This window comes from Centrocercus urophasianus, unplaced genomic scaffold, assembly GCF_019232065.1.
Source record: "Centrocercus urophasianus isolate 14NV4802_14NV808 unplaced genomic scaffold, USGS_Curo_1.0 seq_1220, whole genome shotgun sequence".
NCBI lineage: Eukaryota > Metazoa > Chordata > Aves > Galliformes > Phasianidae > Centrocercus > Centrocercus urophasianus.
In genome coordinates, this window is record NW_024884388.1 from 27270 (window position 1) to 38422 (window position 11153).

Sequence of the window (11153 nt, forward strand, 5' to 3'; positions counted from 1 at the left end):
AGTTATGGAATATTTGTTCCCCAATGCCCACAAGCTGTTCTTTCAGCAGCTCCAACAAAGGACTTACTGTAGTTGTACTTATTCTATGGGTGTCTCACCTACTTCAAAGACCTGGCACTCTACAACCTCCAATGCGATTTACTGCAGTCATTCACCATTTTCCCCACTGTGGGTTTCCTACTGCATTACCTGAATGTCTCTTGATGCAACCTGAACGAACTACATGTGGCTCTATACTCACCTAACCACTCTGCAAAAGCACTTCACGCTAATTCCATTCTCTCTCTTCAGTTTTCTTTCTGAGCTGAACAACACCAGATCTTTAGTTTTACTTCTTTCCCTCACAGATAACTTCCAGATCTCATTCTTTCCATTCACTGCTAACCTCTAATACTGTTTTTTTTTTTCTTCTTGTTCCAAAATGCAGAAGATAACTCAGAACTGGAACCTTATAAACGCTGCATAAAAAGGAAAAGCAATACTTTTGAGTATACTTTCACATTGTAAATCCCACTATGGTACTTGCTTTTCCACACACTTCAAGAATATGCAAAGTTGTGCACAATGAATCACTCGTACAGATCTAAGAAATCAATTATGGAAAGCACAAACAATTTCCCATTTTGTTTTAGAACAGTGCACAGGTATAATCTGTGCTGTTATGGCAGAGCTGATTTTGGCTGTTCAGTACTGACTGTGCAAAATTCAGCATTCAAACTGAAATGATATTCAACCAAACCAGTGTTACTGTCAGAGAGCGCCCAGTTAGGAAGCATCCTACCTGCCCTCCTGCCTTAGTATCAGCACTGAAAGGCAGAAGAACATCCTTTCAATACAGCTCAATATGCAGCCTCCAGTATTCATTAGCACAGATCATCAAAGAGCTACTGGGTGATTGAACAACAGCACTGCCTCCAAGTTTTCAACTTAGCTCAGCTATATGACAAGTTACCACATTATATCCCATGGCAAATGGTCTGTTGGAACAGAATGGCCAGGGTTGGAAGGGACCTCAAGGATCACGAAGCTCCAACCCCCTGCCACACGCAGGGCCACCAACCTCCACATTTCATAGCAGCCCAGGCTGCCCAGGGCCCCATCCAACCTGGCCTTGAACACCTCCAGGGATGGACGGGGCATCACAGCCTCTCTGGGCAGCTGTTCCAGCACCTCACCACTCTCATAGCAAAGAACTTCCCCCTGACATCCAGCCCCAATGTTCCCTCCCTCAACTTCAAACCATTTCCCCTTGTCCTGCTGTTATCACCCCTTTCCAAGAGTTGACTCCCCTCCTGTTTGCAGGCTCCCTTTAGGTACTGAAAGCTGCCATGAGGTCACCCCGCAGCCTTCTTTTCTCCAGGCTGAACAAGCCCAGCTCCCTCAGCCTGTCCTCGTAGGGGAGGTGCTCCAGTGCCCTGATCATCTCTGTGGCTCCTCTGGACCCTCTCCAACAGCTCCCTGTCTTTCTTGTACTGGGGGCTCCAGACCTGGACACAGCACTGCAGATGGGGCCTCACAGGAGCAGAGCAGAGGGGGACAATCACCTCCCTGTCCCTGCTGGCCACCCCTCTGCTGATGGAGCCCAGGATGCCATTTGCTTTCCATGCTGAAACACACCTGCCAACAGAAATGCATCCTACAAGTTCAGCACATCATCTCTTCCTCCTCATGGTTTATCTTGAGATATTTTATAGAGAGAAACTACCTGCTGGCTGCCGAATTCAGCTGCAACAAGATCAAGAACCACTAATCACAAGGCAGATGCTACGGTTAAAAGCACATTTTTATGGCTATCGTTATCAAGATGGACGGTACTCTATTCCACAGTTAAATGTGGCTTATTTGGAGAGCATAATTTCTCCACATGAGAAAAACCTGTGAAATTTATCTACTCATCAACGCTGGCCAACTGGAAGCTATTACAGACTCTGAGAAAGGCAATCAGGGAAAATTCGTCAAGGAAAAGAACACCGCAATACACGCTGCCACTTCATTTGCTGCTTTAAATAAATATAGCATCATTTACATGGTCTGTTTAATGGTTATGCTGCCTTGCTAAGTTCTTTTAATTACACCAAATTCTATGGAGATTAACTCATTATTTGATTTTTAGGAAATATGACTATAGTATTGCAATTAATGAATTCACCTTCCTTAATTAACTCAGAATTTCTTTCTTCCTGGAAATAGAGCTCATTATTAAGATTTCACTACATTTGTAAATCAGACAGTTATACACTGTATTTATCAGACGTAAGATTGCTTCATTACGCTGGTAATCCAGGCATTATTATTTAATTTTAAAATTTAACCCTCCATCTATTTGACAGCAAGTTTCTGGCCCTCATCCATTTGAAGCCGGTAACTGGGATAAAACCAACAGACAGATCTGAGGAAAGCAGTCAGCACAGCTCAGCCCTCGTCCAGCATCACCAAAAGCTAACTCTCAGCATTCAGTGCACAACGCACCAGCAGCCACCTTCTTCTATCACAGACTTTGATGATCATATTTATCCACTGTGCTGGAGCCCAGTCCAGCCTCTGCCCAGAGGATTTCAGAGTCATGGAGAGGCATGCAATGACAAAGGCAGCCACCTAATAACTACAGCATGTCACCAGCACAATGAGAGACAGTCAGTACGGCTGTGGTGTAGACATGACTGGATTTTTAATGCACTTCTGGACCTGTATTAACAAGAAAAGAAAAATACTGCAGGAAATTCAATGGGTATGAAATGAGAACCGGTAGAAACCAAAAGAAAGGTGGCCCAGAGTTCAGCAATGCAGACAAGAGCAGAAGGCCACTGAGAACCACCAGACTGACTTCTATCCCTTGTCTCCAACTGGATGCATAACTTGTGCATAGATGAAGCACAAATTAAGAAAACACACTGAATGCACCGTCATGAACCTAATCTGAAATACAAATGTCTAAAGTGTTCTTATATCTGCTCCTGCTGTGTTTTACTTACCATGCAAACCATCAGAGCTGTGGTACCAACACACACAGAGGAGCAATACTGAGCTAAAGCTGATACCTAGACTGATTAAAAAAAGACAGTGGTATTTATGTAATGCTTCACTTTGTCTGAGTCACAATTTCCTCGGTCGCAAGGTGTTAATCTTTTTGTTGTTTACAAACAATAAGAATCACATACACACACAATATTAACATTACAAAGGAAGTCCTTCTAAGAACTGCATGGAAAAGGTTCTTGAGTCCAAAGCCAGAACACACAAACAAAGCCTCAAGTGACAGTTTTTCATGGTTCAATACACCGCAGCGCTCTCTCACCATGCATCCATCCATGGATGGCTTCTCTGCTAAACACGCTGGTGCAAAACTTCCTCCAATCATATATGCTGCAGTCATTAACATTTAGCAGCAGCAATGCAAAGTAAAGGCAACTGTACTGAATCAGGTTATCTTTAAGAGCAGAACTACATAGCAGAGAAGAGACACGTTTGTTCTTTACTAAGATACTTCTTTAAGGTTAATTCCAAAATGGGAAAGTATCCCAGAAGAACGCAGAGGTCTTCAGCTTTAAGCTGAGACCTTAAACATATCCAAAGAGCACAGTGCCCGAAGCTGCAGGTATCTCCCAGGTACACACAGATCAACTCCTGCGCTCTCCCGGAGTACACAAAACAGAGAACAGAGTGCTTTCTTCTACATGGGGCACCTGAACTGCTGCTGCCTTCACAGAGAACCTCTCCCATTCTGCAAGCCTCTACAGCAATCCAAGTCAAACAAGAAAAGAGAAAACACCTGGTGAGTCTGGTGAGCTGTAAACTTCACATTTTATTTCTCTCTAACTTGCTATTCTGGACTATCGGTGTAACTTCCAGTGTATTAAGCTAGTTTTCATCACAACTGTCAGGGTTCCAAAGCCACACCGCTCCCTTTTTTACCCAAACACCTTTCCCCAGCCTTTTCTCTTACAGACAAAACTCTGCCTTCTACCCAAGACTGAAACCAACCGAGGCCTTGGCTGCCGCACAAGTTGCAGACCTGCTCCTGCTGTGCCCAACACGAAGCCTGACAGCGCTGCAAACAGAACACGAGGCAAGGCCCTGACTCCCTTGGGAACTGTGATTTTCCAGGAACTGGAATTTCTTTGAGAACTGCTTTCTCTGAGAAGTGCTGAGAGTAAAACCCAACACGGCTAAGAGATATACAAGCCAGTTAAAAAAAACAACAAATCCCATCGGGAGGCTGCCATCAAAATTATCAGTTTTAGTGGTAATGACTTTCAAGTGCTCCTCACAAATGCAGCTCTCCAGAATTAAACAAAGAAACGGTCCAAAATGTGTGTAACCAAGCATTCCACAGACCTGACAAACAAAAGACACTGCAATTAACAACCTGCAGGACCCCCACCTCCCCAAACACCGCTGTCTGGAACACACACTTTTTCATTTTTAATTTCTAAGTAATAGAACAACAAAATACACTTCAAAACACCGGACTGACAACTTGAAGTGTATACTATACATATATATATATATATATGAAATATACTGGACAGATTATAACTCAAATTAAGCATCCCTAATTTTGGAGGTACCGATACGGAGTTGGTTCTTAGATGGGTGGCTCTGCCCAAAGTGCCGTCTCACATCCAGATGATGGCGGTCTCACTTTGTGATGCTCCTTTTACTGCCTGCCTCTCGACTGTCAGTTGGTATCTACCAAGAGAACGCCGTGGAAAAAACTTCTGTCACTTCTGTCAAAAGATACGAGTTACGTTATACAATAAAACAAGAACAAAAAAAGCTATTGGGAAATTCAAGCATTACCTTCCAGATTATTCAGTGATTGAAGCGAGTACGGCTGACAGGAATTGTACAACAGAGAGCCACAGTGCTGTGAGGAACAACGCTCCCATTTTTTGATGGTGCATGACTGGACTTCTGCTAAGACCACCAGTGAGCCCAAAGACCTAAAGATCACAGGCTCTGGGGCAGGCAACAATATCCCTACTTTGTGGCTTCTGCTCATCTCCTTGGGGGTAAAGCCCATGCCTTTGCATGCATCAGCACGTTACTGACACGCAGGGTTTGAATTAACTGCTGGAGGAGAAATCAAGACGATTTTCTGTTCAAAGCAAGTTGCTGTGACTGCATACGTTTTTCTTTCTTTATCTCCTGGATAAGGACTTCCATGAGCAGCAGCAGAACACAGCCCAGGTGTCAGCCAAGGAAGGCACCGCTTCTCTGCAGCTGATCTGATAACACATTCCTGGGAAGCGTTCACTGGGCAATTATGTCAAAACAAGAACCCGCCTGTGAGAACTCCCACGGTACAAGACAGTAAGCAAGCAGGAGAGGAATGTGATGAGAAACAGTTACATTCCTGCAAGCACGCTCGGCCTTCACATCCCAGCTGGCAAGATGCAAAACCCAAAGATGCTCTCAAAGGTTTTCAAAGGCATATTCCAGAAAAAGGGGAGAGCATATGCAAAGGAGAGGGCATGCACCTGGGAGCCTCTGCTACAGACTGAAGAGACCATTCCGAAGCACAGCTTTCTTACAGCGATGCTTTGTGTAGGTGTGAGGAAGGCTCAGATCCCTGATGGCATAAACAGCAACCGGAGAAACACCAGAGCTTAGAAGCAAACAGTGCTTCTGAAGGATGGTAGGCAGTTTTGCTTTACTGCAAGGCATTTTTGCCAGGCCCTGTATCTGAGCTGGTTCCAGGTGCCACACTCCATGCACAGCAAACCGGCCTACCTTTCCCCTCTGCCAAGGGAGAAAAATGCACACAGAAGAAAACATTTGTTCCCACTTTCTAAGTATGGTGGATCCTTGGGCTGTAGGACAGCTGCAGATGGGGCACATTGTTCTCCACAAGGAAGGCCAAGCCGCCTACAAGCTGCTGCTGAAATTCAAAGGTGCTTTTTGGTGTCAACAGCCAGATGAGCAGAACCAGCATGAAAACACGTATTTTTTATTTCTCTATTGTTATGCCAAGAGATTTCATCATGTAGAGAAGACTTAAGTGATTCAATAAGAGTTACAGCAATATCTCCTAAGCCGAGGCACATGTCAGCCTGACACACAGCCTGTAAGCAGCTCATCAGTTACGCAACATACAAGAGCAATGATGACGAACCAACATTTTCTATTATTTACTCTGAAAGCTAAGGAGAAACAAAAGCAACACGCTAGCTCAACCAGCAAAACTCTGTCAGGAAATGAGAACCACATCTCAAATCATGACTCAGTGTGGTTTGAAATACTCAGCAGGCAAGTAGGATGTGCAAGGGGCCACTCAAACCACAATCAGCAGTGCTGATCATATTCACACACAATGCAGGCCTTCTGCCTTATCGAGGTTCCCACGACTTGTTACTGCTGCAGAAATCAGATTCTTGCTTCCAGAAATGTGACTTTCCTTACAGGCAGCTGCTGTGCCAGCTCTTAGTTTTTTATGGATCTTTTTGAAATATTGGTGTGTTTTCCAGTCAGAATTTGTATCAAGCACTGTGCTATTTCAACATTATACAGAGGAGTCCCCTTAACTAAAACAGAATCAGATTTGCCTCCACTTACAAACTTTAACAAGCCAGAGAAATCTGAATTTGTATTTCTGGGTTTCTAGGAGAACCTCCTACCAATTTTATCCCTCCCTCCTCTTCAAAAAAGCCTTAGGAAGGAAAGCATTACCAGAACATTTCAAACGCTAAAATTTCTAGGTTTTTTGCCACTCAATGCAGTAATGTTGCTATCAATTGTTCCATAAGGATTTCAAGATTTATTCTTCACTAGCTTAGAAAACAGCCATTTCACTGAATCATAACTAAGGTTGAACTGCATCATCTCCGCTCAAAGCAAAGTCAACCCCAGCAGGATGCTTGGGACACCATCCAGTCGGGTTCTGAGCATCCCTAAGGATGGAGACTCCAAAACCTCTCAGGGCAATAGGCTCAAGTGTCTGACCACTTCAACAGAGAGAAGTTTAAAACCAGTCATTAGCATTCAGACCTACCTACACTCACAGTTACAGCACCCGAATGCTGCTCAGAGCGCTCCGTCAAACGGACGCTCATTGAGACACTGCCCACAAACCTTGCACCCGGAGCACAGTCCCAGCTCCTACCACCATCAGGTAGAACATTCTGGAACTGTGATTGAGAAGGCGAGCTGCTCTTCCCTTGTGAAATGCAACCACCCAAGCATGTGCGTCCACTGGCCAAAGACACAACTTTGCTACGGCAGAATTAGTGAATGAAGTTTTTGCTTTTTCAGCTAAAGTTACTTCTACCAACTTAGACAAATGCAGATTTCACCCCACAGTGACAAAAACATACAGACAAAAGCAGGTGGCACAACTGGATACGTATAGTTTCTCTTTGAGAGACTAAAACTAGCTACATGCAGTCAGGTCCTACACAAAACAGATGTGAAAAATGTCCATGCTCCCCTCCATTTCTACCCCCAAGCCCAAGAACAACTGCAAGCTTGTTGTTTCAAGCAGAGCCCAGCACTGGCTACAGAAGCCTTGCTTAGCAACAACAGAGCCAATTCAGGCTTCAAGTTTACAAACCTCAGGCATAACCTGTAAACATAAGCTGTGTAACAGGAGAAACGCACATTCAATTTTTTTTCTTTTTAAAGGAAATTGTGAAATTTGAAGAGTAGACAGAAAATGTGTCCACAGCAGGCAGCACCAGTTCATATCTGACTGCGTGTCTTTTCATGCAAGCTGAGCAACAAAGTTGCTTTACACAAACCTGGATGTCTGGAGGAGGAAAAACCATGGAAAATGAACCTTTCTCTGCCATTAATACAATACATCAAGCCAAAATGTGGGCCTTGTAGCTTCCTGAATTTCTTATAAAAGATGACTTAACGAAAAGCTGCTAAGCCCCCACACTGTTCTTTTGCATGCTATTCTACCATAGTTTGATTCTGTACCGAGCCAGTACTGCAACATCAGTAATTTGGATTACAGCACGACTCTGCTCCAGACAGCCTCCGTGAGAGCCCCAGGCCAGGCACAGCCTGCAGGGGCAACGCTAGCAATGGGCAGGCCTGTGAAAGGCAAAGCACTTTAAGCATACAAACCCTGCAATCTGCGTGCATGCCTGTATTTTATTTCCCGTTATTATTTTGAAGAAGAATAAAAATTAGTTGATTAATTGAAAGGAGACTTGGTAAATCACTTCCCCCCACCCTCAGGATCCGACACCCAAGGCAAGCCTCAATGGAAGATGAGCTCACGATTGCTCAGAGAGAGGATCAACCCCCACGCATTCAGCAGCATTTTCTGCAGGGAAGCTGGCCTGCGTGCAAAAGTACCCAGTGAAAAGCACGAACAAATCTTCCAATTCTTAAAAAAAAAAAAAAAAAAAAAAAAAAAAGCCCCCAAACCCACCAACTCACCAAGAACGCTGCAGGCTCCCGCATCTATTCAGGTTTCTTATGTTGCAGCCCACAAAAAAGCCCTGCAAATTCAAAACTTCCTTTGCTAAAAATAGAAATTCCCCGCACAGAGCTGGTTCAAAAACCCAAATGAAACAGATGTGCTGATTTTCGCGGCCATTCAAGTACATTAAACCTTGAAGCACCTCACTATTCTGGTTGAGAGAAAAAAAAAACACCCGAAAGGTGCTCTCACATTGTTACACACATTTTAGCTGGCCCTTGGAAAAGAGCATGCATTAACAGTAGTGATGGGCACAGTTCCTATCAAGCCATGAGAACTTCTCACGCTTGTGAAGCGTAATTTTGCTACGGATGCCTGATGAAATATAGAACCTCTGCACCCAAATCACAGAAAAGATGCAAAGAAACCAGCATAGTGATGTTAGGCGTTTTGCTACCTACTGCCCTATTGATTCTGAGAAACAATACACTGCAGCTGCATTAAAACCCACGGAAACACAATCCCAAGCGCAACACTGGCATGCTGTTTTCACTTTCCTACAATTAATACCTAAGTACCTTATGTAACCTGCTGCAGTCGGAAGTAAAAAGGCTCCCTTGTACATGTCACACTGATGCGATGCAGGCGCCCTGTCTACCATCAGCCACCATAAAACTTACCCGAATCCCACAGTCTTTCAGGGCTTTCAAGACTGTCTACTTTACTCTGCTGAGCGCAGAGGGGAGGACTCTCATTTCACGCCAGAACAGAACGTTTTCACCATTTTGCCTCCATATTTATCTAGATTGCAGATTACCAAACCAGCTAACACAGCCAAGACTGGCCAGGTTTTGTTTTTGAAAATCACACCGCGTAAGATTCTAGAGTTGCTGATTTCCTGTTAAAGGAAGTAACAGTTCTGGCAAAAGAATCCCCAAGGCAAAACGTTCAGTGTTCCAATGTGCAAGCTCTAACAGCCTTTGTTCTTCCCTTTGCTACATTCATTACTGCTTCCTTGCCTCTCCCTCTCTCCCTCTGACTCCTCCAGCTTTCTCTACAAGATGCGAATGCCAGCTCACATCTAAGAACACATGTATTTTTCAGATGAGAAAAAAAAAAGAATCCCATCCACTACCCACTGCTCTGAGTTAAAAGTGGCCATCGCTCAGGAGCCAAATCACCGCTTGTCTGCTTTCCTATTCTTATTTCATTACTGCACAAAATTATAATTCATGCAAATAATAATCCACTGGAGCTCCATCAGACCTCTGAAACGCATCTCTCCTCTTGGCTGCGGCACAATTCTCCCCGGGTTACAGCAGCCTAAGCAACACCATCCTTATTCTGCACGTTTTCCTACGTAGGATACATTAAGCACAGGTTTAAGACAGAAGACCTGAATTCAGAAACAAACGTCGGGTTACTCACATACGGCCAAACAAGCCACCTTTGCCCAACCAGACAGCAAATTCTGGACGGTCACTGCTGTAACACAGCTCCAACAGTTCGCTGCCATGTGGTCCGCAATTTACGATTGCCACTCAGAGGCCTATCCTTTATCGCAGCATTGCGAAAAAGCGTGCATCTGGGTGCGAGATATCGAAACGGCCGTGTTCAGAGCAGGTATCAGCACGCCTTTACAAACAATAGCCTTAATCCTATTAAACCTGGTTCATAGCAATTCTTCACCAACACGCTTAGACGCCGCCGTCGCTCTCGCTAACGTGCCAAGCGTGCCGCCAGGAGCCGGGTTTGCCTTCCACGCACACACACCACTGTCACACTCACACACCCACCTCACCTTTGTGAACCTTGACCTCTGGGAGGCTTTTCTGCCAGCGCTCAGTTACTGCCTCAGATGGATCACCTCTGCGAATACGAAAGAGTTAAAGGCAGCCCCAGTCAATAGGCCTACAAGGAGGAAAAGAAAAAAGGAGAAATGAGTACGCCTTGCAGCATCTTTGCAATGCTTCACACACGATTCCACAACAACATCGCTTGCTTTTGGCCTTTCAGACCCCCTCCCCAACATCCCCTCTAGAAGAAAACCACACGACAGTGCCCTGCAAATAACACGGCATGCAAAGCAGCATTCTTCAGTCGCAAGCACGGCTACAATTACAAATCATTCCATCCGTTTTATTCGGTTCAGTTTTAAAACAGACTGCACAACCAGTGTCCCACCCTTGCAAAGCAAAACTATTTTAACAAGGGCCGTAAATCTCAAGCTCTCGCCCCTTCCTTAAGCATAAAAAAAGGCAGAAAAAGCCCAAGCCGTCTCAGCCACTGCAAATATGTACATTTACAGACAGAACCCTTTAGGACTACATAGCCACATACCAGTGCTGTGTGTCTAAGTGTGCATTCACATACTGTTTGGGGACGGTATCTTTCTGCAAGCTCCTCTGCTTTTGGCTGCCATGGAGGGAGGAAGCTATCCCACTGTAGCAGCTCACTGACTGCATTGTGTTCGGGAGCCGATCTGCCTCAAACCAGTTCCAGCCGGTTCTGGTCACCCTACATAAAAGCTACGGCAACCCCGCCGGAGCTGCCAACGCGTCCCCGTCAGGCGCGGAGCTCCGCTCGCCTTCGCGGGGCCGCCGAGCCCCGACCCCGTCCGGCCGCCCCTCGCTCCGTGCCCCCCGCCTCCCCGCCGCCCTCCCCCCACTTACCTCCCACCACCTGGCCGAAAGCCGTCCGCGTGCCCGGCCGCGGCTAACAAAGGCAGGGCGATGGGCAGGCTCGCGGGACGTCTGGGGCAGGCTCGGCCGCAGCGCGGCCG

The 11153-nt window shown here is 45.5% G+C and overlaps 1 protein-coding gene across 1 annotated transcript in view; it reads right to left on the bottom strand.

Moving 5' to 3' along the window:
* The window catches only part of LOC122156473 (zinc finger protein 532), a 38248-nt gene extending 27148 nt beyond the window's left edge, over window positions 1-11100 (bottom strand). The window contains exons 1-2 of the mRNA XM_042811217.1: window positions 11044-11100; window positions 10173-10282 (exon numbers count right to left, since the gene is read on the bottom strand). The gene's annotated coding sequence lies outside the window, so the exon portion shown is untranslated. The remainder of the gene's footprint in view (window positions 1-10172; window positions 10283-11043) is intronic.
* Window positions 11101-11153: the final 53 nt, after the last annotated feature.